We start from the raw sequence: 24,810 nt of genomic DNA, 5'->3' as shown, positions 1-24,810 counted from the left end.
GACTCAAGGGGATGAGGAGGCTTTTTAATGAAGAGAACAAGGTTTTAGCTTTGGGAAAATGAACGCCAGCTAAGAGTGGGAATTACTTCTCTGTCGCTTTGAAGTTAATGTTAAAGCCCCAATTAAATTGAAAAAAAGCGTCATTTTTCTGCACTTCGCTCTTGTTAGCAGAAATCCTTTACCTTTTGCGTACCTTTTGCCCACGTGTCTGGAAGGTCAAGTTGTTCGCACTGCAATATGAGAAATGTGTTGCTTTTGATGTATGTGGGTTATGACAGAGATAACAACTCTTACTGTGGCATGCTATTTCACACATGGCTCTGTTCAGGGGGAGGCGGGGGTCATGTGTTATGGGTTATGTCACTTGTGGTTCACAGCACTAAATAAATGCATATGGTCAAGGCCCATTACCGTAGCATTGAGTGGTAGCACATTCAATCGACACACATTACTTTGGGAGACTTTTCTTGCTACTGTAACACCCTGTTCTGTTTCTCCTGTGTTCCGTGTCTCCTATGTCTCCTCTGTGTCTTCTCTGTCTTAATTGTTTAATTCCCTGCACCTGCCCTCAGCCACTCTTGTCTCGTTACTGTCTGATGTCGTACACCTGTGTTTCCCCCCCTATATATTGTGTCAGTCTTTCCCTTGTCTGCTGTCGGATTGTCGTCTCTAGTTCCGTGTCTTTTTCCCGTCGTCCTGTCTGTCGTATCTGACCCTGCCTGCCCCTTTTGGACCTTGTTTTTTTGCAAACTGTTTTGCCTCATTAAAGAGTGCTTTTTTGTTATTTATATTGCGTCCAGCCTGTCTCTCTGCGCCTGAGCCTCACCTTGTCACAAAGACCTGACGGCTTCAGGGATTAGAAATGCATCTTACTAGAACAGTCTGTTTTACAGAAGTAAAAAACATGAACTTAAAAAAAATCTTATTTGCAAAGAAGACCTAATTTACTTAATCCAAATGTGTGCTGTTGCTTTGCAACACATGATATGCACGCCTTTTGAGGAAAACACATTATTTGCATAGAACGGACATTGTAGATTAGGAATAATATATGCATTTAAAATTAACATCGCGTGCTCCCCGTCAGCAATTAAACAGATTTAATAGAAATTTGCAGATATAACTCATGCCTTGGCACAGAATTAAATGCACATTACAATAAGAATGGATTTAGTTAAACATCAGATTTGTTCCCATCTGAATAACCCTCAAACTGCATCTTGTGTGTTTCTGATGTGATCCTACCCCAGGCAGTGGGCTGAGAGCTCATGCTGACAGACTCACTCTGAATTACTATAGTGGAGCCAAGAAAAAGGAAAAAGAAAGTAATATGACTGGAGACAAAAAGGAAAATCAAGACAGGATTGTTTTCTAATTACTTCAGATGTATTTCATACAATGGAATTAGAGAAATATTAGGCAGTTAAATTAACTATAAACTGCGGTGTTGTCACATAATTAGAAACACTAATGTAATGTGTAGCGGATGCACAATTTATTTTCAGAGGGTTTTCCCAGGCGGCGGTGCAATAGGCTAAAATGTTCAACCAGTAAAACCTCTGTCATGTTTCGTTATGGTTTAAATTGAGTGGTTTCTTGCAGTTATACATCAGGGAATGAGTAATTTTGAACATTGCCAACCTCAAGGCAGTGGACGACAATGAACAGGACCAGGCACGTGCACAGATAGACCCCTAGTGGTGCTCAAGCACCTCCCCTTTTGCCCTGGATGAGAAAACTGCCCCTTTTTCTGGAGACACATTTTTTCTTCATTCATCAGTATTTAAAAATAAAAATGACTTTCTCCATCATCAATTCCCTCCAAATGTGTTTTGATATCTGACGGGGCTTTTTTCCCCGCTTTTTTTTTACCACGACTACCCATTAGCCAATCAGAACGCTTGTACTGTCGTTGCCATGTAATAATTCATATTTATTCATAAGGAAAATGTAAGCTAGCTGTCTAATCCCGCCAAGAGGAAACGCAGGTCGAGGACCGCATAATTAGTGTAATGCTGCTTATGTTTCAACTCTGTCAGAATTTTTTGGGGCGATGAGTGCCCTTTTTTGGGGGTTTGAGCACCTGCCCCCCAAAACGTCTGTGCACGTGCCTGAACGGGACCATTTATAGATCTTTCATTGCAGTGGCCAATCGAAGCTTCATTACTGTCGTTCTTTTGAAAGCGTCTAAAAGTCACATTCCCACTTTCCATTAGCTATGTTCTTGTCCTAGTCTTTTCTTTCTTTCTGCTCTGAGAAGGACATCTACTAGAGTGGAGGCCAAATCAAACCTTTTGCCAGAATGTTCTTTCTCTCGCTCCATCTCCCACCTCCTCCCTCTCCTGTGTACCTCCCTTCTGAATTCTCCTGACAACTCTGATACCAGCAGCTGCTGGAGGCCTATTCATACACCAAAACTACCAGTTGGCAAGCACAATCACCATTTTTATAACACCCACAACAGAAGCCCATTACAAGTATTTCCTCACGTTCGAGGATATTTATGCAGCGGGCAGGCTGATGGAGCAAATGTCCCATCCTGAAGGTTATCACTTTCCAGAGCAGTTATAGAATATCTTGCAGGTCCGATGACAATTCAACGACCAATTACGCACTCTCCCAGTCGTCACCACTTGGCATCGTCACCCCTAGATTAAGATGAGGATCAGAACTGAACTCTCCGGCTCTCATCCTTCTTACTTTTCACTCGGACAAATGGAGCTGTACCGACTGTTTATAAAGTCTCAATTATATCACCGGATGCTTCTGAAACAAATTGTTGGAAATAAGGCATCTTGTTTTAGCTGAACAACAGATTGAGAGTGAAACTTCTCGGCATTAGCGACGAGGGTCGGGTACCGAAACGCAACGCACATTTCGGTGCTTCCTTTCGGTGCTTGAGCCGATTGAAATTGAAAAAAACTATTATTTTGAACTTCTCTGGTGACGCCGCCCTGTCAGCATATTCCGATAGCCGGTCATATTTAACTTTGAAAGCGGAGGCGTGAGCCCGGAGCACATCAGCGGTCAGGCTGAGCGCGACGGGGAGACCCCTGAACACGTGGAGACCGATGATGACGAGAGCAGCCTGAACTCAGGTTAGTACCGTAACGTTGATTGCAAGTCTTGCATTCATAAAAGTAGACCAACAAATAATAAATTAGCCACTATAACCGTGTTTAAGCTAGCTCGTAGCTAGCGCTAGCTACGAGCTACAGCGTGACAGTCTGATTTCCGTTTTTTGTCAGCGCTCCATGAGAACGGCTTTTACAGGGAATATGGGCAAAGACGTTTTTAATGTCCTCATTGTGTGTGTGTGTGTGTGTTTTTAAAGTACCGGTTTAGCACCGGTATCGGGAAAAAAAACACAAACGATACCCATCCCTACTAGCGAGTCAAGGTGAAAGAAGGTATTCTGGAGCCGGTGCAATCCTCGTGCTTACGGGCAGGGTTGCCAGGTCTGTGTGACAAAACCAGCCCAATGGCCAATAAAACCAGCCCAATATCAGAACTCAAAATATGCCCGTGCCAAACCATATACACTGCTTTTAAAGTCCAACAGCATTGCTATCATTGCCAAATGTATTGTAATATCTACAAAATAACACCAAATGTTTAGTATGCCAGCATTAAAAGCAGTTTTCCCTAAAACACTATAACTCACAATACTGTGAACAATATTTTTCTCCAGACAACCGGAACAATTAACTTGCCTCTTTGTTGTCAAACTCATTTGCCAGATCAAGGGGTCTCAGACAGAGGAGATAACACACTGTTATGTTCCCACTCATCTAAGGGATGACATTTACCCCCCTCCACAAGAATAAAAATCATATACCATAAGCGTAGCCTTTATCAAAGTAACAGACGGTGACATTTAAGAAAGCGCCACGTTGCACTTGTTTGCGCTCGTAAGACTGACGGCGAAGAGGCTTCCGCTCAGCTTGTGGCTTCCATAATGTTTTTCTAAATGTGGCAACAAATAGGGCCAGAGGTTTTTATTGGCACTCAACAGGATTGTGCAGTAGCCACACACTCACCGTGTATCGTAAGTAAATTAGCTGTGAAATGTAAGGTTTTAATTGAAACCCTCTCGTCCTCACTTATGTAACCAAATAGAGCCTGACAAACCCCCAGAATCAAAAGTAAATCGTAGATCATGGTCGTCATTTCTTTTGTGTGAAAATGACAACGCAGTCATTCCCTTTGTCTGCTCGTGTCGGCTCTTTTTCGGGGTTGCGTAGGCTGGAGGCCTGCGAAGAATGTATTGCCAGTCTACACCTTTACAATTGTACAATAGAAATTAGTTTGCATCCGACAGAGTCCATTCTCTGTGTTCCTTTGCTCCGAAACATTTTCCCATTTAGCAGCTTTTGTTTCTTACCGTATTGGGCAGTACGATAGGTTATCCAGAAAAAATTGGACATGTCACCTGAGCCTATCTACGTTTTGCTCTGTGACCTTAACCCTCCTATTACCTTTGGGATCAATTTGACCCCATTCAATGTTTAACGTCTATAAATAAATGAATGACATCTTTTTTTTTTGCTTCATATTTCATGACTTTTCCTAATTTATTGGGGACAACTAGGTAAACACAAAATGCACATGATGATATGTTTCCAATGTCCTGTACACAACTTGTACGCATCGGTGTTCTTTGGGGTCAATTTGACCCCAGGCTATTTTTCACTGTGTAAAACATATAAGAAATATAAATTTTTTATTTATTTAAAGGGCTATTTAGGTAGTCAACAAACAAACACAAAGTACCTGACACTTAAACTTGGGAAACAATACAAATTCTAATAATTAAAGAGTTTTTAATTGCTGGTGTCAAATTGACCCCAAGGGTAAAATATGTTAGTGAATTTGAAGGTAACAGGAGGGTTAAGTTCATGTGGTGAAACTCAAGAGAAATCGCCGTGGTTCATTTATTTTTATAGTTTCCTGTGATACATTTTTCCATTTGCAGAACACGGAGACAAATCAAGGCAACCTCTGGAAAGACCAGAAATACTTCAATGAGCAATCAATGCCCAGCATTCCTTTATTACTTGAAGTGTTTTTGTAGACATTTGACATTGAGCGCTTGTATTTCACACAATGTAGTGCTCAAACACATCACGGCCATGTTTTATTTTGAAGGGTACAGCACAGCACCACGTGAATATTTAACGGCTTTGTCTGTTTTATTTAATAGCAGGTACAACCGCGGTCTTGTTTTGGTGGGATCCTACAAGGTTGAAGGTAATCAGAAAATCGGGACACTGGCATTCTGACTTCTTGCAGTGCCGTTGGCTTTGTAATGGTATATTAAGCTTTTTCAGCACGGTGGTATCATGTCCTGCAAAGAAAGGTCAATGATAATTACTACGAACATAATCACTGTCCATGATGGATAATCTTTGTTCTCTGGTTAAAATGGTGAAAATTCCTTAATATGCAATTCAAATGACCATTTATCTGATTTCCATCTGACGGAGACATTTAATACACTCCCTTAATTAAATCATAATCTTGTAAGGCAATGTTTGTCCTGATTATTGCAGCTATCATGTTAATAACTTCAACGGATATTCTTGTAATATTCTTTTAAATGGTAAGCATTATGTGAGTTGGTTACTATTTACAACATCACAATGTTTTATTTCGATGTCGCCAGAAAGTAAATAAACTATATGAAACTCTAAGTTTCTCCAGTCACACCAGCAATTCTAGCATTCTGATGTTTGGCAGGTATAACTTTGTCCATGCTCATCATCAAGGTGTGTTATGCTAATTTGCATGACACACCAAGTACAGCCCAAACTGATCTGGTCATACTATTTAGTCAGACACCAACGTATGCCAATAAGTGAAATGTTCACCTGATAATGACGTTGGATGTAAAGATCAAGGATTGCCAAAGTTATTACAAATTCATGGCAATCTTTCCAATAGAGATATTTCACTCCAAACGCCACCACAAAGGTCAACCTTCATGGTGAGGCTGGACAAAAGGTCAGATCGTCAAAGTCGGTAGATGTTATCCTCCAGAGACCATGTCTGTTCAAGTAGCAAGACACCAAGGAGGGAGTTGTTCAAATCGGGTCCAGTAAACAGGACATCGTTGAGGGAGATGCCAAAGTACTGGGCTCTGGAGTCGAAGAACACCCTGATCCCATTGGATTTTTGTGGGTGGTAGAACCCAAGCGTTGGGAGGTACCATCATTCCTCATCTTCTCTCAGTGGTGGTGCTAGCTTTGGAATGTCTATACGCATACTGCTCCTGCTTTGGAGGTTTCCTTTTCAAGGTTCGTTGTCGGGATGCGAACCGGTTGACTTCCTGCACCCTGTTCAGCAGAACCTGGCGTGGTTCTTTAAATGGCAGTGGGGCGACTCAACTGTTAGTCTCTGGAGACGCTTTTGTCCATTATCTTTAAGGAGATGAGGTCTTCTATCGATGGAGACGGTTTGTCGTCATGTTCAGTTCGATGGAGAGATGATAACCTTTCCATCCAGTGACTCAATCTGGAATCCTTCTGCGTTCTTGCCAAATGTTTCTACGGTGCCAGAGCAAGTTCTGAGGTAGTGCGAGAATGGTTTGCTCTCCACACTGAACACCTGAAGTGCTAAAACCGGCTATAACCGTAACTGAAAGTGACCGAACCGGAAGTGACCAAACAGAAAGTGCTCGAATCTGAGGACTGGATTTAACCGGAAACCAACAAATCATATTGATATTAATTATCTTCTGAAATCAATACAAGAGCTAAACAAAAATAGAAAAAGCCTTAAGACAACACAGCCACACTTCCCTGTAAAAAGCTATAAATACCAAGTCCCTCTTATCACTCTTCTTCCTTCTAGGCTTTGGCCACGCCTGCCTCTAGATTTACAGTGAATTATCCGGCAACCCGTGTGAACTTTTCAAGTTTGTAGGCAGTTCGGGTTTTTAGACAGAACGCACAGAGTGCAGTTTGGTTGAGACCTTCAGCTCAAACCAGAGCCCTCAAAATGTGTTTCCTCGACTCTGGACAACAGGCATCATCGATCACCGCTGTGCAGAGAGAGATGAGATGAAACTCAATACGTTGTCTTTTGTACTGGCGGACTGATCGACTGTGCAGTTAAATGGCATCTTCTGTAATTTCCTGGATTAAAGTGAATTACCTCGTTCCCTTTCTATCTCTCATAATGCTGCCTCTCATTTCCTGAGTCTGTCCATCATTCCGTGCCAAAGCGGCAGTTTGAATGTGGCTGTTTTTTAACTCGAGAGCGTCTCGATGGCTTTTACTGTCCATTAAAGCACATCAGCATAGACACGTGTTCATAATAAGGAATAGCGCAGTTTAATGTCTACCACCAAAGGTCCAGGGCTGTCGGACTATGAGTGTCACATGCTGTATTCATTTACAAAGGGGTGCTGCTTTTCGCAGTATGTGCTGACGGTGCTGATAAATGATCCCTTTAGAGTCATATGGCATGCTATATGCAGGGAGACTGCATGTGTGTTCAGTTTATTTTTCATACCAGTGTGATTACCGCTATCATTCTGTCAGTAAACAACCACTGACTGTTTTACGAACATCTGGCACAGATGATTCTAAATAAATTCCACATGTTTTGAAGTTGTGCATTATTTAATGCATCATGTTATAATGTTGTGTTGCAGAAATACATTTTAAAAAACAAGCCATACCAACTTCTATATGCACGTTTAAAAGAATTACTGCATTTCTTATTTTAAGCTATGCATGCAGATGTTCTTGTACCAAAAGCCATCCATCTTTACGACAGAGCGCTAACCAACCAGTATGAGTTGCTCGTGCAGTGTCAAGGGAATAATCCCTCACTGGCTTCCCCTTTCTGGAACACTAATAGTTCGCCTAATGTTTCTCTAACAATAATTGCAGTGAATTCTCTTGTTTTTGCATTGAGTAAACACACAGTGAGATGTGGTTCAACCCTTAGTTTTCTAATTGAAGAAGCTATGGTCTTATACAAGTTCAGTTAGTGTATTTTTATAACACGAAAATAAAATACTTCATTAATGCGTTGACTGATTACAACCATATTACATTTTAGAAAATTGCTCGGGACATGGAAATGGAAATGCAGCACATCAGCTACCAGCATTTTGATGATATGTTTTTCTGTTTAGATCACTTTGAATCTGCTGTGTTAACTTCATGGGACTACAGATGAAAAATAGCCTCTTGGCTAATTCTGGCACATCTACTGCAATGTTTTTATCGATGTGCACTGTCCCTTATTAAATAAACCATTTAAAAAAAATGGAGGGTTCTCAAGAGCCAGAGCTGTACAGTAGATACTTTAATTACGGTGTTGACAACAAACGCACCTCGTTACAGCTGCATTTCTTCATTCTTTAGGCATCGACTACATTAATTAAAAATTGTTCTTAATTAAAAAACATATATATATATTTTTCTTGAAAATGGAGTTCATGAAAAAGCATCAGTGAAATTAAAACATACCCACTATGAAACTAACAACCTCAGTTTCGATATATGTGAAAGTCCTTCTTGCATTGTGATTGTATGCAGATGTGCAATTCTTTGTTCATGCTCCATGGATTTACTAATGTCCTCTCATTATCATAACAGACTCATTATCTCCATTTATCTGAAGTTATGTTCTTTCTGTACCTAAGCATGCTTTTTTTTCTCATCAAAACTGAAGTTTAATTTACACTTGCACACATACTTTAGCATTATACCTGAAATACCCTGTTAGTTCAGTGTGTGTGTGTGTGTCTACCTCCCCAGTGTCTCCTGATTGTTCATTCCCTTCACCATTGACCATTTAGGAACTCCTGATGGTTCAGATCTGTCTCATATCAGTCTGTTGAATACAAAGCTACAGTTAATGATTTAATGATAAGAATGAAAATACTCCTTCCAGCAACCGTAAACCATTTGTATATATCGTGTTAGTTTTATCCATACACAACCCGATTTAACCTTGATTTCAGTCTTTATGCTTAGCTAAGCTCACTGTCTCCTGGCTGCAGTTTCATATTTAATGGACACACATGAGAGTGGTATCGACCTCCTCATCTGATTCTCTGCAAGAGTTTTGTCACTTTACAAAACCTTCAGAGTCGGTATTTTTGGAATGCACTGACATGAGGCCCCAACACAAGATTGCTTGATGTCTTTGGCAGTTGCAGTGGAAGATGAAGACTATTACACTGTGCAGAGTTCATGTCCAGGATTGGCCAAAATAAGATATCTGCGTCATTATTATTCTGCATTTGGCAGAATTTTAAAAGTATTTTAGGACTTTCATTTTCAAAATGTAGTAAAAGACACATCCCGATTTGGAAACAAAACATATTTGTGAACCGTCAAAAGCTAATGAAATCTACTTTAAAATAAGTTTCCCTGGCAACGTGCTTCTCCATGCAGTTTCTTTGTATAGGAACGTCATTTTTAGGAGACGGGGCCGGCTGTGAAAGCAACGCCTTGCATTCAAATTCTGTCCATCTCTTCACTTCTTATTTCACTCTTATTTCCCCTCTGCCTTTTCCTTCTTCATCTTCCCTCTCTCACCCTGTGCCTATCATCATTTCCCTTTTCTCTCCCTCCCTCTCTCTTGCTCTCTTTTCTTTTCTCTTGTTTCCTTTGAAGTGGTAAACAATGAGTCGGCTTCGCTCCATCTTAAGCCCCTGTGGTCCCGAGGACTCCAGGGGCACAGGAGGGGTGAAGGCAGCATCAAAAGTAGAGTCGGCATGCGGCGACGGTGACAATGGCTGCACAGGCTTGATCCCGAAAAGCCGTCGCCAGACTGCATCAGCACAGCATGATTAACGCCATGACTCATTTCCAGAGAACACGCATTCTGTGATTGAACCTTGACGACTGTCCATCTCTATCAGGGTGTAATTATGGAGACCAGAAGATTTGCACGTCAGGCCCCGATTGACCATATTTACTGAGTTTCACTAATATTGTTTATTTATTGGATCCCCATTAGCTGACGCCTTAGCGACCGCTAATCTTCCTGGGGTCCACAGAAAGGACAAAATACAATACATACAAAAACATACAAAACATATCGTGAAACCAACAGTTAAAAATAGTACAACAAAATAAAAAAATAGTGCAGTCAGATGCACAGTACAGTCGAAGGATAAGATATACAGGACTGTCTCAGAAAATTAGAATATTGTGATAAAGTTCTTTATTTTCTGTAATGCGATAAAAAAAACAAAAATGTCATGCATTCTGGATTCATTACAAATCAACTGAAATATTGCAAGCCTTTTATTCTGATTTATTGCTGATTATGGCTTACAGCTTAAGAAAACTCAAATATCCTATCTCTAAATATTAGAATATCATGAAAAAGTATACTAGTAGGGTATTAAACAAATCACTTGAATTGTCTAATTAACTCGAAACACCTGCAAGGGTTTCCTGAGCCTTGACAAACACTCAGCTGTTATAAATCTTTTTTTTACTTGGTCTGAGGAAATATTAAAATTTTATGAGATAGGATTTTAGAGTTTTCTTAAGCTGTAAGCCATAATCAGCAATATTAAAAGAATAAAAGGCTTGCAATATTTCAGTTGATTTGTAATGAATCCAGAATGTATGACATTTTTGTTTTTTTAATTGCATTACAGAAAATAAAGAACTTTATCACAATATTCTAATTTTCTGAGACAGTCCTGTATGTGATGCAATTCAACTTAATTCATACAAAGAAAAAGAAAATCAGATGACTAAAAAGCAATAGAATACGTCAAGTGGTGAATGTTCTTAGGTGCGCCTTTAATTGTTTTTTGAATGACAAATTATGACTCGTGTGAGTTAAACGAGGAGGTAGTAAGTTCCAAGCGGTAATTGCACGATAGATAACAGTACGTTTGAGGAGGTTAGTTCTTGGGGTTGGCGGTATCAATTGACCTAAACTAGCATTCCTTGTGTTCTGGTTATGTCTGTTAAATGTGTAACTGATGGAAGAAATATACCGGTCTCTGATTAAATACTACTTTCCTGAAAAACATGAGAAGACAAAATACAGGATGTCAGTGTGGAGGAGAAGGACAATCCTCCCATCGTCTTTGTCTTCACCCTCCCGTCTTTCGTCCTTGTATGCAGACGCATCCATTCAGTGAAACATGCTATTGATTGCTAGGTATGGAACGGGAAATGAAGCAAATTGAGTGCTTTGGGAAGCAATCTGTGCGGCATTTACTTTACCCTACTGAAGCATCTGAGACATGTTTTTATTCACTCCCTTATGTTTCCTTGAAGCCTCTGCCCCATAATTACCTCTGCTGTGTGTCTCTTCCTCTCATATTCATACACATAAATTACAACACTGCATAATATTCTTTTATGTGGCCCTTGATGAATTTCTTGAGTCGGTCTATCTTAGAGAGGAAGCTCTGTAATTCACCCCCCATCAACCACCCTAATCCAAGCAAATACCTTCATTCTCCTCATATTGAGTGACTGATTCCACATAGAGATCTGTAAAGACAACTTGACATTTGACATTTATTTTCATGATTGGAGAATACCATTGAGCTCATATCTTTGGAGGAAAAGCACACGTAGCACATTTGCCTTTTCTCTGCCCATAAAAACCTGCAGTGGGGTTTGTGAAGCATGTGGGTAGAAGATTGCTTCATCCTCAGTGGGATCTGCACTTTCATCTAATGGCTCTTTAATTTGTTTGATTACTCTGAGGTGAACAAGTCTGAAGGTCTCTCCAAGCTGATATAATTGCATGAATTTGTAGTTCTCTGCAGGTCATTTCACTTCATTAGAAAACACAATTTGACAATTGCTGAACCTATAAGATGTAGAAGGTCTGAGAGACTGATGTCACAATGGTCACTGATAATTGCAACATAATGGTTGATGGTTTGTATGTTCAAATACTTTTTCTTTATCATAATTGACAGTGATATTCATGTGTAAGTATGAGGGACTTTTTCTGAGAGACTTAACGTATCCAGGATGTATAGAAGTCCTCAATGTCCTCGAGGTGTTTTTGAGTCTAATGCTAATCTTCGCACGCCAACATGCTCACATTGACATTTAAAAAATGTTTAGGGTTGAAAACTTTTGACTGGCAGTGTGTGTATCCCGAGAGATGCATGACGGATCAGGCCTGGAGGCTGTGGGGGTTCAAAGTGACCAAAGGACAGGACGAAGAAGCCAAATAAAATTCTCAAAAGACATCGCGAGCAGCGGCCAGCTTGTCGGGAAGGTCGAGCACTCGCTCCACATCACGTAAACGACTACGGTCACAGCGTCTTAGTCGCAGGACAGCATTTATCCAGGAGGAGCAGGAATGCTTTTCCACTCACAGATGCTGTGCTGTGTGTTAGGTGCATACGCCTGTTTTATGTGCACAGGTTTGACAAAAAAAAAATATTAATATTTCTGTGTCATGGCATTCGGCATGAATCGGGGGCAGCCTAGCTTATGTTTGCCGGGTAAAGCAACTAGTCTCTTAACCCTCCTGTTACCTTCACATTTACTAACATATTTGACCCCTGTGGTCAATTTGACCCCAGCAATTAAAACCTCCAGAAAATTATTAGAATTAATATTGTTTCCCAAGTTTAAGTGTGAGTTACTTTATGTGTGTTTGTTGACTACCTAAATAGCCCTTTAAATCTATAAAAAAGTTGATATTTCTTATTTGTTTGACACAGTGAATTTAATTTATTTATGCCTGGGGTCAAATTGCAAAACTCAAAAGTATTGAACCGACGTTAAACATTGAATGGGATGATTGTTTATTATCCGGGGACCAGTTGATTAGATTTAGAATCGGGTCAAAGGTCGGTCAAAGGTCATGAACAGGTCAAATCTTCTTGAATCACATTGAATTTGGTTGATTATTATCGGGGAACATTTGGCATTAGATTTTGGGATCAATTGGGTCAAAGGTCATATCGTGGTCATGGAAAGGTCAAAAGTTTGACCTTTCCATACATTTTTGTCCAATTGGCATGCAACTAATGCCAAAATCATAATTCAATGCCCAATCTTGTGATATGCAATCATCCCACCAAGTGCCCATTCTAGTTCTTATATGTTTGACAAAGTGAACACGCCTACAAATAAATTGACCCCAAAGAACACCGACATTAAACATTGAATGGGGTCAAATTGACCCTAAAGGTAACAGGAGGGTTAAAGAAACAAATATGTCTGAACATATCCCCACAACTGCCCTGAGCTGTCTTTATAAACGCTAGCCAGCATGCTTAGTGACTGTAGGACAGTGGTTCTCAAACTGTGGGGCGCAATCCTCTAGTGGGTCGCCAAGGCATTACAGGTGGGACGCAAGGGGAAATGCAGATTTTATTATTTCAAGACCTTTATTGAGAACTTCACACTTTACAAAATACACAGACATGAAAACTAAGTGATGAATAAATAAAGAGTGTCTGTACTTTCGTGTAAATGTTTACGTTACGGCGTTAACGGGTTACGCTGCGCATGCGTGACGGACGAGATTATTGGCGACTCGCCACATCCTACCGCGGGGAGATCGGCTTTCCTGCTGTTGCCCTTCAAAACAAGAGCTCAACATTGAGCATGAATCGAGGGTATGTCAACCCTGCATCCCCGTTTTAAAAAGAGGTGTCGTGGAAAGCTCATTAGTATAATAACGACTCGCACATATCTGCACTTGTTTTACGGAGGTTGCACGTTATTGTTGTTTTGAAAAGATATGCAGTGTGAAACTCAGTAAAACTCTTTATTGCCAAATAGTCGCAACACGTTAATATTTCAATAGAAATTCATCGTAGATCATTTTGTTACTATTTTGTTGGGGCTGTGGGGCATGAACATATTTTCTCCTCTGAAGTGGGGCGTGACAGAAAAAAGTTTGAGAACCACTGACTGCTGTAGGAGGACAGGCTTTCTGAGATGCTGCACTCTTCCTGTTGTTTTTCAAGAAATAGCTCGAACATACACGACCGTTCAAAAGTTTGGGGTCATCCAGACAATTTCGTGTCTTCCATGAAAACTCACTTTTATTTATCAAATGAATTGAAAATTGAATTGAAAATATAGTCAAGACATTGACAAGGTTAGAAATAATGATTCATATTTGAAGTATTAATTTTGTTCTTCAAACTTCAAGCTCAAAGGAAGGCCAGTTGTATAGCTTATATCACCAGCATAACTGTTTTCAGCTGTGCTAACATAATTGCACAAGGGTTTTCTCATCAGATATTAGTCTTCTAAGGCGATTAGCAAACACAATGTACCATTAGAACACTGGAGTGATAGTTGATGGAAATGGGCCTCTATACACCTATGGAGATATTTCATTAGAAACCAGACGTTTCCACCTAGAATAGTCATTTACCACATTAACAATGTATTGTGTGTATTTTTGATTAATGTTATCTTTATTGAAAAAACAGTGCTTTTCTTTGAAAAATAAAGACATTTCTAAGTGACCCCAAACTTTTGAACGGTAGTGTATAAGCTAACTGCCCCTGGCAGAAACGGCTAAATTGTCTATTGTATGATTGTTTATATCTGTGTTTGTTAGTCTCTGTTTAGATGGAAGTTAATACGTTGGTTGAAAGAAAAATGCTTCTCCTTATTTCCAAATTCTGTGCGAAGCTAAGCAAAATAGCATTCAGCATGTTGACAACTGGCATCCACTGATTTTAATTATCTTCCCGATGTTACTCAAAGGTCAGGGTCAACATCAAGGATGAATTTATTGTACCCAGATACAAAACAGTCGTACATACAGTGAATTAACGCGACTAACTAAACATGCATGGAGGATGGCGCGGCTGTGTCCAGTCGCCGTCGCGGCAGCTCCGCGGAGATTGTGCGCTCTTTTAGTTTTTGTGTTTATTTTTAATATTTTCAAACACATCGGCACTAACAACATACGAACGCAGCACACTTTTGGACATAAACTTTTCGCAAAACAAGGGTTTTGTCCACTTTCCATCGATCCAGCGTGGCGCAGAGAGATTAATGCAGCGAACCAAAACAACAACAGTGGAGCCGCTACTACGGGACGACGAAAACATCGAGGAACAGACTGAGAGTTCAAGCCCACCGTCCACCTTTGCCCAGCATCCTTCTTGCTAACGTCCAGTCTCTGGAAAATAAGATGGATGATTTTAGGGCAAGGATCAGATTCCAACGGGACATGCGGGATTGTAACATCTTTGCTGGTGCCGGATCGAGTCATATGCCCAACCGAGTCCTTCTCTGTTTTCCGTGCAGACAGAACGGAAGAGTCTGGTAAATCTAAGGGTGGAGGGGTTTGCTTCATGACAAACAACATGTGGTGTGACCCCAAGAACATTAAGACTCTCTCGTTCCTGCTCGCCGAACCTGGAACATCTGACGATCTCATGCCGTCCATTCTACCTTCCCCGGAGTTCAGCTCGGTCATCACCACGCGGACACCGACGTAGCACTATCGGACCTACATGATGTGTTATGTCGGCATCAGAACAAGTATCCGACGACGCTGTGGTGGTGGCTGGCAAACCTAAAAAGTCATGCCGAACTTTCACCAGCACATTAGAGGGAAAGAACGTTGGACCACTGCTATACGCCATTCAAGAGAGGCTGCTGTCTCTCTCCTCCGTTAGGAAATCAGACCATGCCGCCATTTTTCTGCTTCCGGAGTATAAACAAAGGATCTGGTCTGACCAATCAGAGGCTGAGCTACAGGACGCTCGTATCGTCGACTGGGACATGATCCAATCCAGTTCCAGTGACGTCAGCGGTTCTGAAGTAGCAATGAGCCTCATAGCAACGCTAACGGACACCATCGTCCACACGGTAAAAGTTAGGGTCTTTCCTAACCAAAAGCCGTGGGTTGATAGATCCATCCGTGAAGCTGTGAACGCCCGTACTGCTGCCTATAACTCCGGTCTTGTATCCGCAACATGGACGAGTACAAGGCAGCGGTCTATGGACTGAGGAGGGCGGTGAAGGAGGCCAAGAGGAGGTACCGAGACAGAGTGGAATCACAGATGGAGCAGCGCGACACCAGGCGCCTATGGCAGGGGCTACGGACTATCACAAACTACCAGAGCAGACCCGCGCAATGGTGAGTGCCGACCTGAACTCATTTTATGCACGGTTTGAGGCTAGCAACAACAGCGCAGTCGGCCGGCTAACAACAACACCAAGCGTAGCCGAGTAGCGTGAGTTCTACCGCTGGGGATGAACACACACTCTCTGTGACCGAGCACAGTGTGAGGAGGGCTCTGTTGAGGGTGAACACCAGGAAAGCTGCAGGTCCAGATGGCATATCTGGGCGAGTACTGAAGACCTGTGCTAACCAGCTAGCTCCAGTGTTCACCACAATATTCAGCCTCTCCTGGCTGAGTCCGTGGTCCCCGCCTGCTTCAAGAGATCCACTATTGTCCCTGTGCCCAAGAATGCTTCTCCAGCATGTATGAATGACTACCGACCGTGGCCCTCACCTCGGTGGTCATGAAATGCTGAGAGGCTGATAAAGGACTACATCTTTCCTCCATGGACCCGCTGCAGTTTGCTTATCGCCCAAACAGATCCACGGATGATGCTGTCTCCCAGGTACTGCACACCACACTCTCTCATCTGGACAGCCAGAGGGGGCTATGTGAGACTGCTGTTCATTGATTATAGTTCAGCTTTCAACACCATAGTCCCTCCAGACTGGCCGGCAAGCTGATTGAGCTGGGACTGAACACCCCTGTGTGCTTGGATCCTGGACTTCCTGACCGCCAGGCCACAGGTGGTCAGGAAATCCCTCACCCTGAACACAGGATCCCCAGGGTTGCGTCCTCAGCCCCTACTGTACTCCCTGTACACACATGACTGTGTGGCCAGGTTCAGCTCCAACACCATCATCAAGTGGATGACACAGTGGTGGTGGGCCTGATCTCAGGCCTACCTGGAGGAAGTTGCTGATCTGTCACTCTGGTGCCAGGACAACAGCCTCATCATGAATGTCACCAAAACTAAGGAGCTGATTGTGGACTTTAGGAGGGTACAACAACAGAGGACGTACTCACCACTGGGGATTAACGGGACTACTGTGGAGAGTCCACATCACCGAGGATCTGACATGGTCAACAAACACAGACACTCTGGTGAGAAAGGCAAGCGCCTCTACCACCTCAGGCAGCTGAGGAAATTTAAAGTTTCCCAGAGGATCCTTCAGTCCTTCTACTCTGAGTGTAGAGAGCGCCCTGACAGGAAGCATCACAGCCTGGTTTCAGGACAGGAAGGCTCTGCAGAGAGAGTGCGTTCGGCTGAACGCACTATTGTTTACACTCCCACCCTGCAGGACTTGTACACCAGGAGGTGCAGAACCAGAGCCGGCAGGATCATGAAGGATCCTCACCACCCCAACAACAGACTGTTTCAGCTGCTGCGGTCAGGCAGGCGCCCGTAGTCACGCTGCAAGAACAGAGAGACTGAGACGGAGTTTCTTTCCTCAGGCCATCAGGATTGTGAACTCCGACCTCACCAGGACCCCCACATAGACCCACACAACTGCCCCTCTTAGGCACACACACACACACACTTACTGTAAATATTGTGTTGTTTTTTATTTGTAAATAGTGTGTACTTGTTGCCCTTGCACATTCCTGCTGAGCATTGCCACTTTCATTTCACTGCACACCCTGTGTGTGTATGTGACAAATAAAACATCTTGAATCTTGAATCTTGAATCTTGAATGCTGAAACTGAAAGACACTCAGTCAGTGCGTTTCCATGATGGTATAATTCGAATCTTGCTTTAGTCGGACTCTGCTATCTTTTGGGGGATCAGCTGTTATCCCAATATACATGGCAGTGAGTAATTCAATTCATTGGCCGAAAGCATGTCATATCCGATACGATAGGTGGCGCTGTTTTCATCACAACTCGTGGTGATACAGCCATTTCCGCTTGACCTCTTCACCACTACCAACAACAACCAACAACAACAACATCAACATTTCGAGAAAGATGGCGAACAGAGAGCAAGGCGGCTACATCCTCTACTATTCTTGCATGATGTTAATAGTGACATTATCGTCTCTTTCACGACATGGGAGGGAGGAGGGCGCGGATCTCAAGCGCGCAAAGACGCAAAGTCCAGTTCCTAGTCGCGATAGTCGAATTATCAACCGGATCGGATCCAGTTATCCAGGGGTGTTAATCGGATCGTAGTCGGACCGCACATAGTCGAACAAAGGTGTTTACATGAAACGGATCATTCGATTTCAGTCCGACTAAGCAAGTTATTCGAATGCATGTAAACACGGTCTTTGAGAAAAAGAGTGATGATGCAGGTTTGGCCTTTATGAACAACATAGGTCTCTGTCAGTCTGTTGCAACTCTTATGAAGGTAGACTCACATGGCGCAGTTTACTTGCACACCAGCACAGTGGTACACTCGTGTCCAGTTCGCTAAAAGGGTTCAGATGTGTTCATGAACACATATTATTTGAATGGGATAAAAGACTTAACCACCAGGCTAATGATGCCAGTTCTACGGCCACGCTGGTAGTTCTCATGCAGGGTATCTGTACAATATCACTCAGGATCCACCAGATAAGATTATATAACCTCCTACAGTAAGAGGCTACTCTTCATCTTTGCACAAGACGCACTCGGTGGCTGTTTGTGGAGCAGCTACTGTATGCATCACTGAACAGGATAATGGAGACTGACGGGGTACGTGGGAGACTGAAGGAATAATATCTGAGAATGAGATGAGGAATTACCCCCATATTCACAAATAAGTGTAAAGACGACTGCGCTTCAGTTTGCTGACCCGTGGTTTGCCTCTGCATTTGTTTCAATGTACAATAGATGCTATCATACAGTTATGTGCATTATGAATCTCACACTTTTGAATTCCTTTTTTTCCCTGTACAGGTGTGCGAGTTTGACTCCAGGGTGAGATGTGGTGTGATCATAGGAACTCCATTCAGGTATTTATCTTTCAGATTTTATTGTTTGAGTTGCGTGCCTGTGTGTGTGTGTGCATTGGTGGACTTGGAGTGGGACATCAGAGAGACATACCGGATGGACCGTGGAAGTTTTTAAAGCATTGCTTTGCTATGTTTTATTGATGTCCCGAAGATGATTCACCCTGACATTTTCTGAGATTCTCTGTCTCAAGCAAATCTCTTGACATCATAAAACATAAAACAGCTTGTCCAGGGTCCACTTGGTAAATATTTAAAGGTCCCCCCCTCTTATCAGCATTGACCTGCGTCTGAGGCCCAGATTTTATTGTCTTCAGAGTAAGATTGTAACTGTTATTAGACATAACCAAAGTCTAATTTTTCCTTTTAAAGCTGGGACAGGAACTACATTACTACACGTGTGCCGTAGTAACTGAAGGCTAAGATCTGCAGTCTGTCTCGGTCATTTCCTGTGGGATTCATTGTACTAGCAAGCATTTCCCATTGCAGGGAATTATTGTATTCACTGTCACACAAATTCTATTCTGGAGCAGCATTTATGCTTTTTTTCCGTTAAGTGTCTTTGTAAACTTCATAATAGTTTTATGGAAATAATCATGAGCATAGATAAGAACGAAAGAGTCCTACATTTTTTTTTGTCCAATGATTTGTCTGTTACTGGCCTGGCCCGTCTGTCAAATTTGAAAAGTCATTGAGGAAATAGAACGAGAGTTGCGTATGTAACTACGGTTCTGTGAATCCTGGATGACCGCCTGAGTTTCTGGTCACTCGAAATCTCGTGATTTAGCGAGAAGATTCTGTAGGACTGATTTTAGGATGACACCGAAACTTATACCCGGCGGGGGTCCTTCGAGGTCACGGGTGACTTTGTTATGAATACTCAACCTGAGTGTGCGTGAGACGGAAGATATCCAGTGCTGAGCAGCGCCTCTAGCACTGGATAACCGTAACTCTCGTTTTACCCGACACTATACAACATATCGCACACACTTTGTGTCTTGTAAAATCGTTGCACTGCTGATAATTAATGCAGATTTTCTAATTTTCTCCCGGAAAACAAGTCTTTTCATAGCTGCCAGATGCAAGTACTCATATTTTTTGTGAATGCAAATTAGGACTCATATGTTGCTCATTTAAATGTCTCTCTTTCACTCGCTCGGTTTCCTCCATTTCCCTATCGTGGAAATAGGAAGAGTTTGACTTTTGGTGCCCCACTTCTGAAGGCAAAAGGCCCAGTTCTTGTGACAGGTTTAGAGTTTTTTATGCAAGAAGAAAATAGATGAGATGAATAAAGAGGCAGCAATGCCGGAAGTGGTGAATGTACCGCAGCATAAAAGTAATAAAGCCAAAGGGGCCGAAGCGTAATTGGACGTACAATTCACCCGTATATCTGTGTAAGAACAGGAAGCTGAAGTGTCGTTAGTGGCTCACGCTCATTGCTCCTAATCAAAGTATCTTGGTATTCCTGCATTCATTGTCAAGGAACTGGTGAAGGTGGCAAACCAGTGACCCTTCTTATTAATCATATTTCAGGGTAAAGAAGTAAATTAAGAAAATGTCATTGTTTATTATAACTATGTAAGACTGTGTTATAAGAGCGTCTTAACAGAAGGTCACCCCCGGGAGTCCAGACACTGGTTGTGGAGGTTGATGATTCTGATGAGCCTTGTAGGCTGATCAGGATGAAGACATGTTAAATCTGATGAATCTGCAAAGACTGGGCCATGATGTAACAGCAGCATGAACATACTTAACCCTCCTGTTACCTTTCGGGTCAATTTGACCCCATTCAATGTTTAATGTCGGTGTTCTTTGGGGTCAATTTGACCCCAGGCTGTTTTTCACTGTGTCAAACACATAAGAAATATCAACTTTTTTATATATTTAAAGGGCTATTTAGGTAGTCAACAAACAAACATAAAGTACCTCACACTTAAATTTGGGAAACAATATTAATTCTAATAATTTTCTGGAGGTTTTAATTGCTGGGGTCAAATTGACCCCGAGGGTAAAATATGTTAGTAAATGTAAAGGTAACAGGAGGGTTAAGGCAGCAGCAAGCTGATTGGCTAACATGTAGGTTTGTTGCTGTATTATTGGATGGATGTGACCAGCTGATGAGAACAGTGGATATCACGATTGAAAGCATCAAACAGTGAAAGCAAGGAGATTATGACTGAGTGTGTGTGAGAGGAGTGAGGCTGTGTGAGGAATCCACTACAGGCCTAAGCATGCCAAAGTGTGTTGTTCCGGACTGAACGTACACGAGAGCTTCATTTTTTGTCTTTTTAAAACCGTCGCTTCACAGGGTTTCTGATGGAGTAGAGGAGGGTGAGAAACGCGTGACTTTGAGGCGATCCAATTCAGCGCTCTTCTTCTCCGGCTTTGCTGAAACACTAACATAATCTCCCTCTTCACTCGAGCTTCGAATGCATCTCCCTGACGAAACAGTAATCAGCGCTCCGCCTAGCATCCCTTAATGGGATGTTAATAAGTGCGGCATGTTTATGACTGTTGTTTCATTCATCTCCAATTTAATTTGGATGTTTCCAGTCGGCAGAACACAATTCAGGAAGGCTGTGCTGTCTGACAACTTGGCCTTTTTATTACCTTCGCATTGAAAATGCGGAAGGTTATGTTTTGATCGCCGTGTATTTATTTATTTGTATGCGTGTTACTCGCATAACTAAAAAAGTATTAAACCGAATCGCATGAATTTGGTGGGATGATTGGTTATTATCCGGGGACCATTTGATTAGATTTTGGGATCGATCGGGTCAAAGGTCAAGGTCATGAAAAGGTCAACATATTCTTGTTACCATAGCGCGGTCAATTTGTATCCAATTGGCATGCAACTAATGCCAAAATGTTCATAATTCAATGCCCAATCTTGTGATATGCGAAGGTATGCGCTCTACCGAGTGCCAGTTCTAGTTGTGCATGTGTGTGTGTGTGTGTGTGTGTTCAAATTGCAGGGTATGCAATATTTGTTAAAGGCAACATGTGTGTTTTGATACCATTTCAAATGAAATATTGTCATGCTGCAGACATGCCCTGGCCATTTCAGTGTTTTTTTTTCTTCTAATACAAATAAGAAAAGTTAAAGATAGCTCGAGAGAAATTAACATTAGAAAGGTTTTCAGGAAACACGGAAGGTGGTCCGTGGGTGCAGAGCCCATAGCCCGATGACGCTGCTGCCTTTGTGTTTGTTTTCTATTTTACAAGGAAGATGGCTTTGACATTTGTGCGTGTTGTGAACATGTCTGTGCTCGGATATCTGTATTCGCCGTGGAGAAATAGCGGCATCTGAAAGAGAAGAAAAAAACAATGAATGTCAGCGGTGGCCAGTAACACTTTGTGTCATGATCTGGGGTTTGTGTCTTGTTTTGACGTCCTTGTGTCGTCTGTCTCCCTGTGGTTGTCTGCCCTGGTCCTGATTGCTGGCCCCGCCCTCATTGTGTCCACCTGTGTCTCGTTCCCCGTTGTCCAATCACCTCCGCCTGCCTGTGTATGTAAACCCTGTTCGTCTCGTTCCCAGCGTCTTGTTGGTGGAATTAAATATTGTTTTTTGCAGTTATGTCGGCATTTGGGTCCTCTCTCGCTGCGACGTCCGTGACACCTCCTGACACTTTGTGCTTTGAAAATGTTTTGCTTTTTTCGTGTCGATTGCCACGTGCCGTCTTTGTTCAAGTTGTTTTCTTTATGCACACGTCGTCTGTACGGTGCAGTTTGGTGAAACAGATGTTCTTACCAAGCTCATGGTTAAGAGATGTTGAGCGGGTTTGTCAGGTTGAGAACGTCTGAAAGACTTTTCAAGTCTAAAAAATGAAGTTAGAAATATTTGAAACGAAACAAAGCGGTTAAATCCTTGTGTTTTTAATTAAACTGATGCAAACCAAAAATGTCATTTTGTGCGTTCGGGAATACATTATGAATTGTTTTATTGTTATATGTCTGTTGAAATATTGAATATATATATATGTGTATGTATATATGTGTGTGTATATATATGTATACATATATGTGTGTGTATATATATGTGTGTAAATATATGTATATATATGTATATATGATCTAAATATATATGTGTGTATATATGTGTATATATGATCTAAATATATATGTGTGTATATATATATATATATGATATTTTTCTTCCATTATAACTGCGTACCAACAACGAAAAGCTTCACAAAAGTGACTGGCTGTCCGTCAAAGAGCTGGTGTGTCCGTGGTGAACGGGCTTATACAGGAGACGCGGTATTGGACATGTCGTACAATGCATGAGGCTGCAGCCCAAAGCTCTAATTAGGGCAACATTCTAATTTACATAATTAGCTTTTGGTCTGACAGCTGTCCGTCTCTGGTCGTGTTCTTTTGCCTCAAGTGTATTCTTGATGTTGTGACACTGAAGTTCTTGAAAATCAGCCGACTGCACAACCTTCATATCCAATCTCCGCCACGTCCCCTCTGTCTGATTGCCTGCGTGAAATGCGTTTATAGATGTCTGAAATGACTTATTACTCATCACGCACATGCATGTACACACGAAATGTGTGATGCCATATTTTCCCCATACACTTGCATTGGGAAAGATGTCTAGCTAATTTAATTTTAAATGAAAGTAAACCAACAATAACACATGAATAGATCGTATTTAAATAATTATTGTCTATGACAATATTTTTCTTCCTCCGTTAATGGCGTGGGAGGGCTGGGATGAGGGTCAAAGGAAACGCTGGAGTTGAAAATTGCTGGAAGATTATATTTTCATCTGAATTCTTTACTCTGAAGTCAAACTATATTTGCCTCATGTGTCAGTGAGCAGCTTTCGTAATAAAAAATGAGGCGCCATAGAAGTGAGTGCAACAATGTAAGTTGCAGCAGCCACTTGGGGTGGCAGAATTTATTAATTTAGAGTTTTCTTTAGACTGGCCAGGGCCCGTCTTCCGAACACTGACAGTGAGGGAGAACTGCTGATAGGCTCACAGGTCACGGTCATTTTTCAGGGTCAGGAATTTTCATCGCTTTTGTTTTCTCTCCCCTCCTCTTCGTATCTGCTTTTACCTCTTTATCTTTGCCCCATATCAGACTAATCTCCCTCTAGCATCTACCATCTACGCCTCCTATCTCCTGCATCTTATCTGTCGTGCCAGACACAGGGAAATGCAGTTCAAGAAAGAGAGCTCAAGGATGAAAATGACTCGCGGAATTAGAGACGGAATAGACGGCATAAGAGAGGAAAAGAAGGATTCAAAGGCTTTCTGTAGGTGCCGTTAAGCTCCGTAATCACACACAGAAAGTTGGTCTGTGTTGTTCAGTCACCCACTGAACACAATGACTGCATGTTGCACATTTGTAATTACCTTAGGATTGAAAATGCGGAAGGTCATGTTTTGATCGCCGTGTATTTATTTATTTGTATGCGTGTTAATCGCATAACTCAAAAAGTATTAAACCGAATCGCATGAAATTTGGTGGGATGATTGGTTATTATCCGGGGACCATTTGATTAGATTTTGGGATCGATCGGGTCAAAGGTCAAGGTCAAGGCCATTAAAAGGTCAACATCTTCTTTTTACCATAGCGCGGTCAATTTCTATCCAATTGGCATGCAACTAATGCCAAAATGTTCATAATTCAATGCCCAATCTTGTGATATGCGAAGGTATGCGCTCTACCGAGTGCCCATTCTAGTTTTGAGTATGTATTGATTTGCATCCCAGCTCCGTGAACAAACAAACTGTGACACACATCAGTGTCCTCTCAAAGCGCTCCCTTTGGCACTAACTTGATCCTTCGTCCTGTTTTGACGGATGATAAGCACTTGATTAAATGTTGTCCACCTTTTTAAAGTTCAAAGT

At 41.8% G+C, this 24,810-nt stretch overlaps 1 protein-coding gene across 1 annotated transcript in view; it reads left to right on the top strand.

Annotated features, from left to right (window-relative positions):
* Positions 1-24,810, top strand: part of pcdh15a (protocadherin-related 15a) — a 276,702-nt gene that overhangs the window by 13,491 nt on the left and 238,401 nt on the right. The window contains exon 2 of the mRNA XM_056436303.1: positions 18,894-18,949. The gene's annotated coding sequence lies outside the window, so the exon portion shown is untranslated. The remainder of the gene's footprint in view (positions 1-18,893; positions 18,950-24,810) is intronic.

The sequence above is a fragment of the Pseudoliparis swirei genome, chromosome 17, assembly GCF_029220125.1.
Source record: "Pseudoliparis swirei isolate HS2019 ecotype Mariana Trench chromosome 17, NWPU_hadal_v1, whole genome shotgun sequence".
Classification (NCBI taxonomy): Eukaryota; Metazoa; Chordata; class Actinopteri; order Perciformes; family Liparidae; genus Pseudoliparis; species Pseudoliparis swirei.
This window is presented reverse-complemented; position numbering and strand designations above follow the sequence as displayed.